General features: G+C 38.0%; 1 pseudogene; it reads left to right on the top strand.

Annotated features, from left to right (window-relative positions):
• Window positions 1–16,803, top strand: part of LOC149230945 (aconitate hydratase, cytoplasmic pseudogene) — a 57,939-nt pseudogene that overhangs the window by 2,842 nt on the left and 38,294 nt on the right.

Below are 16,803 nucleotides of genomic sequence, written 5' to 3'. Positions count from 1 at the left end.
CTCTGCTGGTCTGGGTCAATCTCTGGTGACCTCTTTGGACTAGGCTCATGCTCAAATTCAGGTTCATGTTCAAATTCAGGCTCATGCTCAAAAGGACTTTCCTCACGTGGAGGGCTAGTCTCAACCTGCTCAATACGTGGAGAGCTTTTCTCAAAGTCAAGTCTTGTAGCAACCTTTGTAGGTGTGCTCAAGTCAATAAAGAATGACTCTTTGTTCCCCATTTTGCTTTGTAACCTGCTGCTCCTTCTCACGGTGGTGATGCTCTGTTTTTCTTTTTGTTGCTTCTGTTTTTGTTTTTGCATCTTCTTGGAAAGGGCAGCCTCATGAAGTTGGGCCAACCTATGTGCCAATGGCTGAGTGTCCTCTTCACTGGAATTCTCAGGAGTAAGGTAGGTTTCTTGGGCTATGGTTTTTCCTTTATCTTTCTTTTGTTTCTTCCTACTCTCCTTTTTCTTTTGAGCAGCTTCTTGTACAATTTCTTGCAGGGTTTCTGTAATGATTCCTTGGGCTGTTTGATCAATGTCTACAGCAAGTTCAGGGTCAATTTCATGTTCAGAATGATGGACAACATTTTCTTCTTCAACAAGGTCTTGGACAGTTTCTTCTTGGACAGCAGTTTCTGGGGTAACCTCTTCTCTTTTTCTTCTACTCTTTCTAGGCACAGAGGCTTCTCCTGCCTCTTCGAAGTGGTTTCTCACAAGAAATCTTTCCCAGGTATCCCTTTTGGCCTTTAACTGTTCTTCAACTAGTATTTTGACAAGCCCATGATGGTATAAATGTGGCTCAATGTTTCTTGGGTTTCTTTGGACTATTGAGCACATTTTTCTAAGGCTTGAGAGTAAAAAGTATGGAAGGTTAATGTCATGCTCTCCTAAGAAATGCATCATAATTTTGGCATGATAAACATATAGAACTCCAAACCTTCCCTCACATGTAAAGAATTTTTGTACTAGTAGAAGCAGAGCTGTCCATTCTTCTTTGACAAGATTAACAGGGATTCCTTTTGTAAAGATGCTAGTGTCCATACCTGGATTCTTCAGAATTTGCTTCCATTGCTGGTCTTGTACTGATCGGTTTTTGAACCATCTCTCCCCAGTTTGTGGTAGTGAAGTGGCCTGTGCCAAACTGCTCTCGGTGACTGTGAATTTCAGATCTCCTGTCTCCACTTGGTTGTCTTTCTCTTTGAAAGAACGTGCAAAAGTCTTTGTGACCTCTTTATGATAACCCTTGAATTTTTGAATGCACTGGAGCCAATTTTCCTTTTGCAAAGGGTCTTTGACTTGGGGATATCCTTCCAAAAATTTGGAGCCCTCTGGCTCTGCCCTCAGAAGTTTACCCATTGATTCTCTGGCTCTGTTTTAATACTCTTGAGGAAGGGTTATACGGTTTCAACAGTGGCTTTAACTCAACAGCTTTACAGCTTCAACAGTGGTTTCCACACAATAGACTTACGGCTTCAACACAACAGCCGTAATACATTCACAACAGTGGTCAAAATTTAGCAGAGGAGATAAACGAAACAAAGTATGGTTACGATGACAGAATGGTGAATAAGGCAGAGCAGTGGAAAGCAAGGAAAATGCGGAAGTGAAACAACTGCGTGAATGGGATAATACATGCGTAGGAGGGTTATGAATGATGGGAAGAAACGGTTAAGTCCTTAGACTTCGGTCATGAGTGTACATTTGGCTGCGGAATCATAACGCAGAGAGTCATAGTACAATTGTCTACGTCACTTAGGTACGAAAATTTAAATGGAAACGCAGCCGTGTGTGGGCTTTTAAATCGTGATGAATGGTGGCTGTTAAGGTTGAGAGATACGGGGATTCTGGTCGAGTAATGGAGAGGAATTGGCAATCATTACATTGAATGGCAAAAAACACAACCCGTAAACTATGCAAAATGTTATAACCATAGGTTTAGAAATTAGATCATACCTTAGGTGTCCGCGTTTTGATTCCTTTCGCTGATCTGACATTAACCTCTCATTGTTTGTTGCTGCTACATGACCTTTCAATTTTTGCTGATGACCTTTGGACTGCAGATTCCTTCTTTAAACAAACTGTGTTTTTTATGCAGGTGCAGAAAGTGTATTGGCTGCGGAATTGCTCCTCAGCTGCAGAAACTGCAGAAATACCCTTCTGACTGCACAAAACAACTTTAGCTGTGTAAAAATAAATCTGACAATGACTTTATTGGTGGAATGGAATGTAATGGATGGATGAATGGAAAGAAATGAGGTGGAGTGAGAGTGGTTGAATGAATAAGATGGTGAATGAAGTGAATGAAATGGCGAAATGAGATGGAAGAGAGAGAGAGAGATTTTTTTTTTTTTTTGGAAAACATGAGGTGTCAGGTGACCCTGATTTTCACCTCAGGTTTTCTGCATAAGACTGCCAATCAGAGATTGGTTTTCAGGCTTATACATTTATTCTTTTTTTTCTTTTTTCTTTTTTTCAAAAACCTAAGATTAGGCTCATGGAGGAGAAGAATCCTTCTCCACCAACCTGATTGCAGAATCTTCTTTAAACAACTTGACAAATTCCTCTTTTGAGAGTGGCCTCTGGTAGATTTTCAATCTATGGCCATTCACAATAAGAGGAGTATGAAATTCATCAATAGTTTTCACTCGAACTGCTCCATTACTAAAGACTTCATCAACCTCATATGGCCCAAGCCAATGAGTTTGAAATTTTCCTTTGAAGTCCTTAAATTTTGAATCAAACAATAGAGCCCAATCTCCTTTCTGAAACTTCCTTTCTTTGATGTGTCGATCATGCCATTTAGATCTTTGGTGCTGAACTAGATCGGTCCTTAGAATTGCATCTTGTCTTATTTCATCTAGCTCATTATTTGGTCCATTCTGTGTCTTTGGGCTTCTGAGAGGCTCATTCCCAATTGGACTGCCATCTTGAAGGTCTTGATTTGGAACTCAATGGGGAGCAGGACTTCCTTCCCATAAACAAGTTCATAGGGAGAATGTCCTGTTGTGTTCCTCCATGTAGTTCTATAGGCCCATAAGGCTTCAGGAAGCCTTTCCACCCAATCTCTTCTATGAAGATGAACAGTCTTGGTGATAATGCCTTCAAGAACTTTATTGGTAGATTCCACTTGGCCATTGGATTGCGGATGGTAGGGAGTAGATGTTCTGTGCTTGATCTTATATTCCTCCATCAGCTTCTCCATCAATTTAGATGTAAATTGGCTGCCCTGATCTGTTACAATTTCCCTTGGGACACCAAAACGAGTGAAAATATCCTCAAAAAGAAATTGAACAACTGAATTTTCAGTGGCAGAAGGCAATGCCTTGGCTTCTACCCACTTAGTAACATAATCAGTACAAACCAGTATATACTTCTTTTGCTTTGATGGTGGATTAATTGGTCCAACGAAATCTAGAGCCCATTTCTTAAAGGGTTCGATGCATACCTGAGGCTGGAGTGGCATTTCATTTGAAGGAGTTGGTCTCCCAACTCTTTGGCAGTTGTCACACCTTCTAACATACTGCTTTGCATCTTTAAAGAGAGAAGGCCAATAATATCCTAGAGAAAGGATTTTATAGGCTGTCCTCTTGTCAGCAAAGTGCCTGCCGCATGGTTCATCATGACATGCCTTAAGGATGTCAGGCATTTCATCTTCCCGAAGACACCTTCTGATTATACAATCTGGCCCTGTTTTGAACAATTCATTAGAAATCCAAGAATAATGTGAACTCTCCTGAATGATTTTCCTTTTCTCATTAGGAAATAAGTGTAGAGGTAGCTTCCCTGTAACTAGATAATTAGCCATATCTGCATACCAAGGAGTCTTGGTAGTTACTGCAAACAAGTATTCATCTGGAAACTTATCTTCTACTGGAGAATCCTCATTAGTGTTTTGGATTCTAGACAAGAAATCAGCTACTGTGTTTTGTTTTCCAGGTCTATCTAACACAGTGATGTTGAATTCTTGTAAGAGTAAAAGCCATCTTGTAACTCTACCATTGGTAACAGGTTTGTTCATTAAATATCTTATGGCAGAGTGATCAGTATGGACAAAGGTTTCATAGCCGGTTATGTAGTGTCTAAACTTATTGATCGCATGTACCACAGCTAAGAACTCTTTTTCTGTAACAGTATAATTTAACTCAGTGGGAGTCAAATTCTTACTTGTGTAATAAATGGCATAAGGGATCAAATCCTTTTGTCCCAAAACAACTCCTAGAGCTGTATCTGAAGCATCAGTAGAAATGTGGAAAGGGAGTTTCCAATTTGGCCCCCTTAAGATGGGTGCTTCAGATATTCTAGTCTTTAAAGCTTCAAAGGCAGATTGACACTCAGGATCCCATTTGAACTCACAGTCTTTGGTAAGCAATTTGAAAAGAGGAGATGCTATCTTAGTGAAGTTTTCAATAAATCTTCTGTAATATCCAGTAAACCCAAGAAAACTTCTAACATCTTTCTGGCAATTTGGAACAGGTAACTTAGAGATGACTTCAACTTTAGATCTATCAACCTTAATCCCACCTCCTGAAATATGATGTCCTAAAACAATCCCTTCAGTAAACATCATAAAACACTTTTCATGACTTAAAGAAAGATTTGTTTCCTTACATCTTATCAGTACTTTTTCCAAATTTTCCAAAGCTTCTTCAAAATGTATTACCATAAACTGTGAAATCGTCCATGTATACCTCTACACAATCATGAATCAGATCTGAAAAGATTCCTAGTACAGCCCTTTGAAATGTAGCGGGTGCATTGCACAATCCAAAAGGAAGTACTCGGTAGGCAAAAGTTCCCTAAGGACAAGTAAATGTGGTTTTGTCTTGATCTTCAGGTGCTACCTGAATTTGATTATACCCACTAAAACCATCCAAGAATGAGAAATACTTTTTACCTGCTAAAGTGTCTAATACCTGATCAATAAAAGGTAGAGGGAAATTATCCTTTAAGGTTGCCTTGTTCAATTCTCGATAATCAATGCAAACTCTCCATTTACCATTCTTTTTGGGCACTATAACCAAGGGAGAAACCCATTGGCTATCTGAAATGGGGTAAATGAAGTTTACCTTGAGCAATTTCTGGAGTTCTTCTTTCACGATTTCCCTAAGGTTTGGATTCATCCTTCTTTGTGGTTGCCTAATAGGTCTGCTGTTTTCTTCAATATAGATGTGATGAATACAAGTCTTAGGATCGATTCCTTTCATGTCAGTGTATTCCCATGCAAATGCAGTGGAATGTTTTTGCAAAAGTTTAGTTAATTCTTCTTGTTGTGGTCTTTCCAAGTTTTTGTTAATGTTCAATGTTTTTCCTGGAAGGATTTCAACTGTAGAACTACCAAACTCTTCCATTGAGAAGAGAGACATCTGTCTAGAGGAGAGATATTCAATGTCTGCATCTAACTGAAACTGTGTAGAGTCATATTCTAAAGGTATTTCAAAATTTTCTAATGTATTTAGAATTTGACTATCCTCACTGATCTCAGAGATGGTTAGAATAGGTTGAATAGTATCCTCATCATCAACCCACTCATCTTCTCCTATTTCTGTTATTGCCTTTGCTGGAGGATACAAGTTGAATTTCTTGGTGGAATTACCATCTGATATATACATGTCCCCAGACCTACAACTGATAAAAGCATTAGCTGTTGCTAACCAAGGTCTTCCTAAGATAAGAGGATGTCCTCCTAGATTGTTCTTGGGAGTTAAAATCATAAAATCAACTGGATATTCCCAAGAGTCTAGGGAGACTGGAATGTCTTCCAATACACCATCAGGTTTAATGATTGATCTATCTGCAAGCTGCAGTAAAGTAGGTGTAAAGAGAAGGTTAGGAAGCTTTAACTGATCCATGGTCTATCTACTCATGATGTTGATCGCGGCTCCTAAGTCAATCAAAGTATTTGGGATTTCAACCCCATTAATATGAGTTTTGACAATAGGGCTACCGGGATCCACATACTTTTGCATGGTAATCTTACCCATCATAATGTCTGCAATTTTTCCAACTAGATGTATCCTTTTGGTATCTCTGGTTCTCTTTCCTGTTTTCTTCAAACTCAACTCCTTTATTGTCTTCGCTAGAATGGGAATTTCCTTAATGGCTTGTAACAAGGGTATCTTGATACAGACATTCTTCAATTCATCTAGAAAACTATAGTCATGCACCCATATTTGCTTTTCCACTCCTTTGTCAATTTGTAATCTTTCAGGAAAAGGAGGTGTAGCTAAAGGTGTAGGTTGCTCAACTATGGGAGTTGTAGAGGTTGATTCTTTTTCTTTTTCTTTTTGGATATTTTGGTTTTGAAGTGATACTTCAGAACCCTTATTGACTTTGAGAGATTCTTCCTCAGAAATGCTTGGTTGTTGAACACTTGTAGAAGGTTGATCTAAGATTCTACCTGATCTGAGTTGTACTTCATTGAGAGGAACAACCATATAGGTAGGGAATGGTTGACCTTCCATCATGTAAGCATTTTGAGGGTTCCTATTATTTGGATTTGGTAATGGCTGAGAGGGAAGTTGATTTGATTTCTGTTGGGATTGAAGCGATAGTTGAGAATTTTGATTTTGTGGAGGAGGTTGTTGTTGTTGAGGGTATGGTAATGATAATTGTTGACCTTGATTTGGAAGTTGTGGAGCCTGCTGATTCTGAAATGATGGAGGATATTGATAGAATTGAGCAAATCTCCCATAAGGATTTTGCATGCTTTGCATCCATGCTTGAAAAGCATTTTGAGGTTGAGGCCAAGGTTGTTGCCAAGGATTCCAATTTGGTTGGGATTGAGAATTCATAGAGTTGTTAAACCCTTGATTCTGTTGCCCTTGCCAAGGTCTCCTTGCAATAAAACATAGAGATTCAAGTGTATCTGGATCCTCTTGAAAGACTGCTTTGAGGCCAGGTATTGAAGGACAATCCTTAGTCTCATGAGTTTCTGAGCAAATTACACATGTTTCTACAACGTGTGTGTCCAAGGGACATTCCCTTAAAGCATGTTTCTTTCTACATTTCGGGCAAAAAATGGCCAAAGCCTCAGCTTCTGCTTTTTGTTTATTGTGAATCTTAAGGGTATCTAGTTGTTCACTAAGACTCCCTAAGATGTCAGTTTTGAATTCATCAAGCATATTGCCGATTTCAGCCCTACTTACTGATCCTGTTGCAGATTTATTTGCTCTAAGGAGAGAAGGATCTCTAGGCCCTTTTTGAGTTTTTGATTTGCCTCTTGAGAGATGGATACAAAGTTCTGCTATATCATTGAGTGAAAGTTGAGAAATATCCCCTTTCCCCATCATGTTTAAGATGTCTATCCATTCATCCCTAATGGCTTTTAATAAGAGGGATTTTAAGGTCTCTTCATCCAAGCTACTCATTTTTGCTCTTTTCAAGTTATATTGAAATCTTTCAAGTAAATATTCTAAGCTCTCATCTTCTCTTTGTATCATTTTAAAAACCTCGTCCTTGTGATTAGTAGGCATACAATAGTCCAAATACCTATCCAAAAATGTCTGTTTCATTTCATCCCAAGACCTAATGGATTGAGTGAATAACCCCATGAACCATTTCAAGGCTTGATCCTTCAGTGTTGAAGGGAACAATTTGAGTTTCTGAGAGTCATCCAGGTAGTCATAAGTTCGACACACCACTTCAAACTCAAATAAAAATGTTTCAGGGTCCTCAGTCCTTAACCCATGGAAATTTGGGAGGACAGATGGTGATATGTTTTTCATATTGGCTCGGGAATCCTCATTAACAATGGGAAACCCAAATGAATTATCCCCATCTCTATTTCCTCCTCCAAGGGGACCTCTACCTCCATTATTGTTGTTGTTTCCTCCTCCTCCTCTACCTCTACCTCTACCTCTACCACCTCCTTCTTCCTCTGCCATGATGGTTCTCCTAGGGATTTCAAAATCTTCTGGTTCCTCTACAAAAGGTGAATGAGAAGAGATTTCTCCTTCTTCTTCAGATGATTCCACTTCCTCAATTACAATTGGTCTTTCTGTAGGAGAAAGAGAAGAATCTCTTCCTGGTTCAAATTCAATAGAAGGTGTAGGAGAGTCAACTCTTGGCTCTTGAATTCCAGGAATTCTAGGACTAGGAGTGTCGGTTGGAGATAAGGGAGGTGTCTCTTGTCTATCCCTTGAAGCAGACGGACTTGTAAAAATTGAACTTCGAGCTCTAGCTAAAAACCTTCCCCTAGAATCTCTAGCTCTATGCATGTCATTTTTTATTATTTTTCTTCAAGTCAAGTTAATAGTTCTTTTTCTGATCTTCCAGTTCACTCTAGGTGCAAGAAGAGAGCATACTCAAGAAACCACCAAATCAATAACTTTCTCTTTTCTGATCCTCCAGATCACCTTGAAGTGCAAGAGGAGAGCATACTTTGATAGGTTATCAACTTCTTTCCTTGAAATTTTATGTTTTTTTTTCTAAGAATATGGCTACTTAATTTCACTTCCCCGGCAACGGTGCCAAAATGTTTAGTCAATTTAGTGTTTCTAAATTGATGTCATTAATTGTCAACCCGGGGCTCGTAAGCTGATGAAGTGAAGGTGTACTATATGTACTTAAGCAACCTCTTAGATCTTTTTGTCGTTTTGGGGGTGTTGTTTGTGGTCAATTTATCTTCCTAAGATGGAATGGGGTTTTTATAAACAGATGAGTGAGTGTGTGTGTAAGGTGATTTCTAGATGAGTGAGTGTGTGTTACAGGTGATTTCTAACTACCTTCTAAACTTGCAAAGAAAAAGCTTGAAAGAAATAAATAACTTGAAATGAACTGAAAGCAAAGAACCACTTTCTAATGGCACTAGACACCATTCATGCTGCTGCAAATAAAAAGGTAAGAAAATCACTTTAAAAACCAATGATAATGTTTATCTCTTCCTAACTCTCTGCTTCCAACATATGGTACTATGTAAAACACGATTAGGAAGTAGTTAGAGATGAGTTTAAAAAGTGATCAAAAATAAGAAAAATCTACTTTAAAGACTAGTTATAATGTTCAACTCTTCCTAACTCTCTGCTTCCAACATATGGTACTATGTAAAGCACGATTAGAAAGTAGTTAAAGATTAGTCTAAAAAGTACTCAAAGCCAGCTGTAATTTATTAGTATTCTGATCTCTAAAAGATGAACAATTTATGATAAAGAGACCATCAATATGTTAACATACAACTTTGAGAAACTAAACTAGAAATCAGCTATGAAAATAGAGTAAAGGCAGCAACTTTGAATCTGTCAACTGAAAATACCATCAGATATAAAGCAAATACACAAAGACAAAAACAATCCCGGGTTAAAAACCTGCAAAAGAACAATACTGATCAGTTTAAAATAAAGGCTGGAAATGAAATGACATAAGATCAAATGGTACACTATGATACATGATGAAAGAAATAGAAATTGCTGAAAGCATGAAAATGAAACCAAACACTATGTACACGGGCTGTCATAGATGGGGGCCCTCCATCCACGGAACCAACTTAAAAGATCAGCTACGAAAAGGTGAACAGAACAGTCTTCTTTTTATAAAACCAGCATGTCAAAATACAGTGAAAAGTTCTATAGGAACAGCCTTCTAAAACAGAGTTTTTACAACAGAATCAGCGCAGCAATTACAATAATCAAAAAGCTAATCTATAAGCGTTGGAACACGCTTTATTTATAAGCACAGAGGTAACTACTCTCTGCGTGAACTAAGCAACTACAGCCTAACTGATTAACTGCGCAGCAACACGCAGTCTTAGCTAATTAACTTGTGCAGCAAACACGTAGGCAACTCCGTGCACTTTTGAGGGAAACGGTCATCATGGGAGACAAATCTATGCTTGGATTCTATCTTTAGCTGTCCTCGTGGCATGGAGGAGGTGCCAGCTACAGTTTCGTGTCCCAACTGCTCACGGCTCCCGTGCCACCGTTTAGAACTTGACCGTTTGACCGAGGGAATACCTGCGTTGACCAAAGGCATACGTGACTGGTTTGGCTCAACCAATAGCATACGATCCATGTGTACATCCAACCCAACATGCCCATGTGGCTCATTCCTTGAGAAGACACGTGGAGCATATCAAACAACAAAAAGGCTGCGGAATCTCTGAACAGCTGCGGAATTGCTGAACAGCTGCGGAAACTCTGTTTATATGTCAAAAATCTAAACCAACAGTAAAACATAAGCAAAGTTAACTAATTATGCTTAGAGACATCAAATGTAATGATCTGGGCGGAAAATAGAGCAAAAGAGAGGGATAAGTGAAGAAAAGCTGTAGGTAATGATGGATATTCAAGTGCAAGTTTGAGGCTCTACACAGGGTTTTGAGGAAAAATCAATCACTGAGGATGTGATTATAGAAATTATTGTTGTTGAAACTTTATTTGTCCTACTCATGCGCCTACTGACCTTTATTGAGAATTTTGAAGACCTTTTTGATGAAACCCTAGACCTAATGAGACCTAAAACCCTAAAAATAACTTTTGCGGATTTAAAGACAAAAAATGACTGCAGATGATCTAGATGAATGAAAATGGGCCAGCAGGTAAAGGACATGAGGGAAAATGTATAATAAGACACGATCATTAGATTATCCATGATCCTAATGGAATGCAGCTGACCAAGCGAGACACCTAAAATGCAATGCAACAAGATAATTTGATCACTGACGGAGGGATGAAGATACCAACACTAACAGTGTGCATGATTGTATAAGTGGTTTTGTAACCATGTGGTGTCATGTACATGTTTTACATATGTTTTTGTTTGTAGGTGATGTTGTGTACATGTGGTGTCGTGTACATGTCGTGCATGTGGTGTTGTGTATGTTTGGCATTGTGTACACATTATATAATTGGTATGATGTACATGTTGGGTTGTGTACACGTTGTGAAAGTGGTGTCATGTACATGTGATGTTGTGCACATGTTGTGTAGGTGGTGCTTTGTATAGGTGGTACTGTGTACATGTTGTGCATGTGGTACTGGTGTACATGTGGTATTATGTGCATGTCGTACATATTGTGTTGTTTACATGCAGTACTATGTATGTGCATTTTGTAGTTGTGGTATTGTGACATGTGTATTCGTTGTGTTGTACTTTTTGTACGTATATGTATTGTGTTCTACATCAGGTGTAGGTGTATGTATTATGTGGTGGTGTACATCAGATGTAGGAAAATGTTTGTGTTGTGTTGTACACTGGGTGTAGGTGTATGCATGGTATGTCAAGTGTAGGTGCATGTATTGCATGGTGTTGTATGTTGTATGTGGTTGTATGTGTTTGATGTAGACAATTTGTATGTGCACATGGTTGAGGAGAAGGTTTTGGGTGTTTTTCGGGTGTGGAAATCAATTCGGAGTGCGTATGGAATAAAGACAAAGGTAGAAGATAATGATTGATTAAAGGATACATATCAGTACTTTATTTTAGTCTTATTATGAATGTGATTTATGATTCTGGTATATGGTGATTACATGTGATCTATGATTTTGGTTTATGATGGTTACGTGTGATTTATGATTTTGATTTACGATGGTCAATTTTGAGCTAAGTGGATGTGATACATTTACTCATGATGATTTGATAAAACAATTAATTTGAATTGTTGTGATAGGAAGTAAACATGATTGCAAGTGTACCTTATTAATGAGATACCAATGAGGTATGATGTGAATTTATTTCAATTTATTTTAAATCTAATGGAATTTATGTGCTTGGTACAGGAAGCATGGAAATACCTGGTTGGGTGGTTGAAATCGACTACAAGAACTAGTAGCAACGACAAAAGGAATAGGAACATGCAACAATATGCTATTAAAGTATTTAGGAGTAGGGCCATTATGGGACAGTGGTACCCAATAGTGTCCATTGATTACCATGAGCATGCTATGACCGATATGATGGTTTGAGACAGATATATGCCTTGGTTGTTTGAATTTTTGATGTGAGGAAGCCTTGCAAAGAGATGGATCACCCGAGATAAGGGATGTCAGGGAACTTGGAAGGTGAGTGAGTGCATTGAAGGGGTTAACAGATTTCCCGAGGTACTGTGTAGAAGAGAAGGGAAGGCTCGAGATATATTTTTTTTGGTCATGAGCATTACAAGATGGGATCAGATGCACATTAGGAGTCCACCCTGGAACAATGAGTCAATAATTGTTCACTAAGAGGACAAGTGGCACATGATTATAGCAATGGACATTAGATGCAATTTAACTATGGTAGTGGATTCTGGACTTCCTGGGAAGAAGGTGAATCCAGGTATTACTTTGAGGGTGAAGGTGTGAGCCTCTAGATTCCCTTGTTGTGGATGTAGGCATCATATCCTTTTATTTGTTGGTTTAGAAAATATGCATATATGTATATTTATGTATTATTGTAAATATTGTATCGAGATGGATTTATAAACCTCCATAGACAATATGATTATTTCCTAAGTGAAGAAAATATGTATGTGTATATGTGGTATTTGTAAATACAGTAATGAGTTGTATATAAATCTCTAGTAAACAGTATGTTTGTGATGTTTCAGTAGTGTTCATTGTAAATACCGCAATCAGCTATGTTATAAATCTCCATGGGTAGTATATTTTGTTTTTAGTAGTCTTGTTGGTTATAGGTGTCATTGAACATTGAGGACGGCATTCCCCCAAGGGGGAGGGTTCTGTAACAACCCTCGTTAAAAATTCACGTAAAAAAAATATAAGATCACAGTTGATGGGACACGTATTCCAAGCTGAATGGTGGGCAAGACATCCTAGTGGGTGTTCATTTCGATTATTATGGCTAAAGGAAATAGAAAAGGTGATGGAAAAGGCTTTCAAAAGGAAAAATGGATTTTTTCGCACAATTATTTATGAAAATAAAGGAGATTAAAAGAAAAGGAAGGTGAAAGATCATAGGTTGCATGTGAGGAGGAAATTGAAGGAAAATAATGGAAAGTGAAGAAAATAAAGGCCTCATTGATAAAAATTCCTATGAGGATTAATTGGAAATCTTTTTCTCTGGTTTTGCATTGGATCAAGAAAGGAAAAAAAGACAAGAGGAAGGAAGGAGCAAGCAAGGAAGAGCAGGATCAAGCAACTACAACATGGTTCTTTACAAGTATCGATTTGTGTGTGTTTGTTTTCCTTATTACATTTGGCATGCATGGTATTGCATGTGGTTCTTTGTTGTTATGGCATGGGTTTTTCCAAGTGTGACAGTGTTTTTCAGCCTATCCTTTCCATTTTCGAATAGCCATCGTGTGATGGGGTTCTCATGTTTTGGTTGAGCTAGATTGTTGGATGAATTCGAAGCTAAGTGGGGTGGAGCTACAAATGATAGAACACATGGCTTAGTAACCCCAGATTTTGTGTTGCCTCGGTGGGCCTAGGAATCCTTGACTGGTTAATGGTAGGATATGTAACTGTAAAGCCTAGAGGTGGGTGCTCTCCGTCAGACCTAGTAATCCTAAAATAGGATATGTGTTAAATCTTGGAGAGTGGATCTCGGTTTAGGGCCTAGTGATCCAGTTTGGATTGTGGTAAAGCCTAAGAGACTAGGAGATGGGGAAATTCCTTATGGTGTAGGTGGAGAAATCCGATGGTATACATGCTTTTTTGGCCTAACAATTTGGAGGAGATTATGGTAAAGCATGTTATTACATGTTTATTGTGTTGGCCTAGTGATCCAAGATGGATTACGGTAAAGCTTGGTTTCTATTGATGAGGGTGAGGTGGTTTAGCCTCAGTATGTTCTGGTTGGTTCTTTTGGTTTGAGTCCCACATTCATGCTTGTAATATGGCACGAGGGTGAATGGCTGAAGAGATACTTGGCTCAGCCATTTTATAGTCGGGTGGAATGTGGTAGTCCCATCGCGGGTTTGGATTTTTCGTCATCAATATGAGCTTATTTCTCCTTGTATTTCTATGAGTAATATGCTGGTTTATATGTGGATCATATGGCTATGATTTCCTTGGTATTTTTGTTGCTATTGTGTTGGTTATGTATATGTTTTATGACAGTGGCTATGTATGGATCTCATCATGTTTTTACTTGTAAATGAGTGAACAATGTATCTATGACCTAATAGATGATAATGCATCTGATGATATAAGGGAATAATGCTTCTTAGTGATTCTCAGATAAGTATGAGACCCCTATGCTTAAGTTTGTTGTTTATACATGTAGATTGCATTGATGTGATGTGTTTGATGTTAGAAAATTATATATTATAGAGCAATGGAACACATAAAATATTGTAAAAATATAAACACAGAAAATGCATAAAACAAGAGAGACATGGATATACGTGGTTCACTCAGTTTGGGCTACGTCTACGGAGAAACATCGAGTCCTTCCTTTTATATTATCCAGCAAACTAAAGAGATACAACCTACAACAGATCCATCGTAATTCCATCTTCGCTCTCAATCTCCTCTCTCTTCCTCACTCAGAATACAGATATAGATAGATGCAATACAATTCCCTCATATATGCCGAGGGTTTGCCTTGTAGGGTAAGAATCCCTAAATTAAACATAACTTCTGCTGTCAGATCTCTACCTAATGAATGGCGCAGATTGACTACGAAATTACAAAATTTTACAAGGCAATTTTATATCTAGTTGCCCCCCCTGGACCCCCCCTACAACGTATATTTTACGGGCGGTGTTGCCACCCCATTATGAATTGGGGTCCAATGCGATGATACCTTTGAATATTAAGATAATTAGGCTTCACACCTAACATTTGACAGAATCTCAGTCCCGGTTGGGGATGGTCAGGCCTAGTCCTAGAGTCAGTTTTGGTTTATTAGTATTGTCATCATGTGTTTAATGGATTCTGGAAGTGAGAACAAGTTCTGGGCAGTGGCCAAAATTCTGGGCTTGAAAAGTGCCTCAATTCCCGTAGACTCTGGCATAGGTCTGTTGGAAATAGTCCCTGGACACATGCATGCAAGCTTATGGGAGCATCTAGAGATCTCTGGATGCTGACATGCCTATAGCATGGGAGAATCCAAAGGTTTGATAGATTTTGGACCCAGGGGCATGATACCTGTGTGGTTGGGATGGATTCTAGGAGTGTTGTTGTTGATGTGGGAGGTATCCACTTCCTTAAGGTCACCTAGGAGGTTGAATCATATCATAGTAGCCTCTCGTCACATGTTTACCCCGGTTTTTAGGTTACTTGGGTAGATGTGGGAGGAGGGTGTTACAATAGGCGACCCCGATGATCACCATATCTCATTTCTTTTCCCTTTTGTTTCTTGCATTTAAATTGTTGTTTTGATAGAAATGAGATTTCTTTCTAAAAGGAAAAATATGTTTTGCAATTCTTCCTTGGTTGAATGAAAATTTTGTTAGGTCACTGTGAAATATTGCAACATGTGGTGAAAGGGCTTTGTGTTGATAGCCTACTTAGCACACACCTACTAGATTTACCTTCTTTATGAATGAATTTCTATTTATGTTTTGTGGAAATAGATTATAAATCCTATTGATTCCCTAAAATTTGTACATATTGTGTAGCGTATCAAAGTATAAAAATCCTATTTGATAATTTATGTTGGAATTATTAAGCAACTAAATTCACCCAACATTTTGGCACCGTTGCTCGGGAGCTGCTAAAAGGGTTTGGGAATTAGTAGGCTAGTTCTTCTTTCAAATGATTTTTCTTGACTACCCCAACACTTAATACTTGGAAGAGTGAGAAGGTAATATTAGAGGTAAGAACACATGTGACAACGTTGGTGAGTGTTTACGATCTCTTATCATGTTGGTATTGTGTTTCTTTCATGAAAGTGTCTTTTGTTTTAGTTTGATTAATGGTAAGGAAGAAGATTAGTCATATCAACATATGAATTGGTGACAATAGGGTATTAATATTGTGAAAGCATCCAAGTACATGATATATATTTCTCTGGAATTGTTTTATTTTATCATATTTTATTCATTTGTTTAAGAGTTTTTTATTTTTAAGGTGTTGTAAGGACCCCCATACACTAATCCATGTACTAGACAAGGATCAACAACAAACAAGGAAATATATAAGAATGTTCAAGAATCTATTGGAGAATCTTACTCCAAGAACTTTCTCAAATCCTAACAAGTGTGAGTGTCTCTACTTCATAGGAAGAGAAAATCTTGACAGTGGTTAAGAACATATCTACATCTCCATAAGTGATAAAATAAAAAAAGATACATGAGCCATCTCTACAAGAAGATTCAAAATCCTTCCCTAATCACCTTTTGCAATCTGCTAAGGAGACTGAAGAATCATGGATTAAATTCAATGAAGAGTAGCCATTGGAACCTAAGATCAAGGAGTTCTTAACATTCCTATCACCATATCTAGCATGTACTCAATAGACCAATCATGTGATAGAAGAATATTTGCATGGAATGGAAATGGAGGACGTGAAGAGTGGACTATATGAGCAAGAGAGCTAGGAACATCATGACTATATTGAATGCTAGTTCCAGAAAATCATTAGTTTGGAGTACTACTCTCTTTCAACGATTCTTGACACTAAACCACTTGACCTGAGTATGAATATATTTTTTATCTTATTACACATATGGCTTCATTTGCAATATCCATAAACTTGTGAAAATCATTTATTTTCAAGTAAAGTAGGATAGTGTAGGAGAATAAATAAATATAATAGTAAAGATAAAAATAAGTCTAATTATGAAAACCAGGATACTAGCATAGTTAGACAAGGAATTTGCTTGAAAACTAGGTTACTGGCGAGGAATGTTCTCAATAATATTTGCATTATGTCGTTGGTTACAAATTATTCAAAATCATGTATATCCTTGTGTTAACTGATGTGGGATGCATTAAGG

The sequence above is a fragment of the Pinus tabuliformis genome, chromosome J (assembly GCF_031772625.1).
Source record: "Pinus tabuliformis cultivar Carrire ecotype Pingquan chromosome J, CPIR1, whole genome shotgun sequence".
NCBI lineage: Eukaryota > Viridiplantae > Streptophyta > Pinopsida > Pinales > Pinaceae > Pinus > Pinus tabuliformis.
This window is presented reverse-complemented; position numbering and strand designations above follow the sequence as displayed.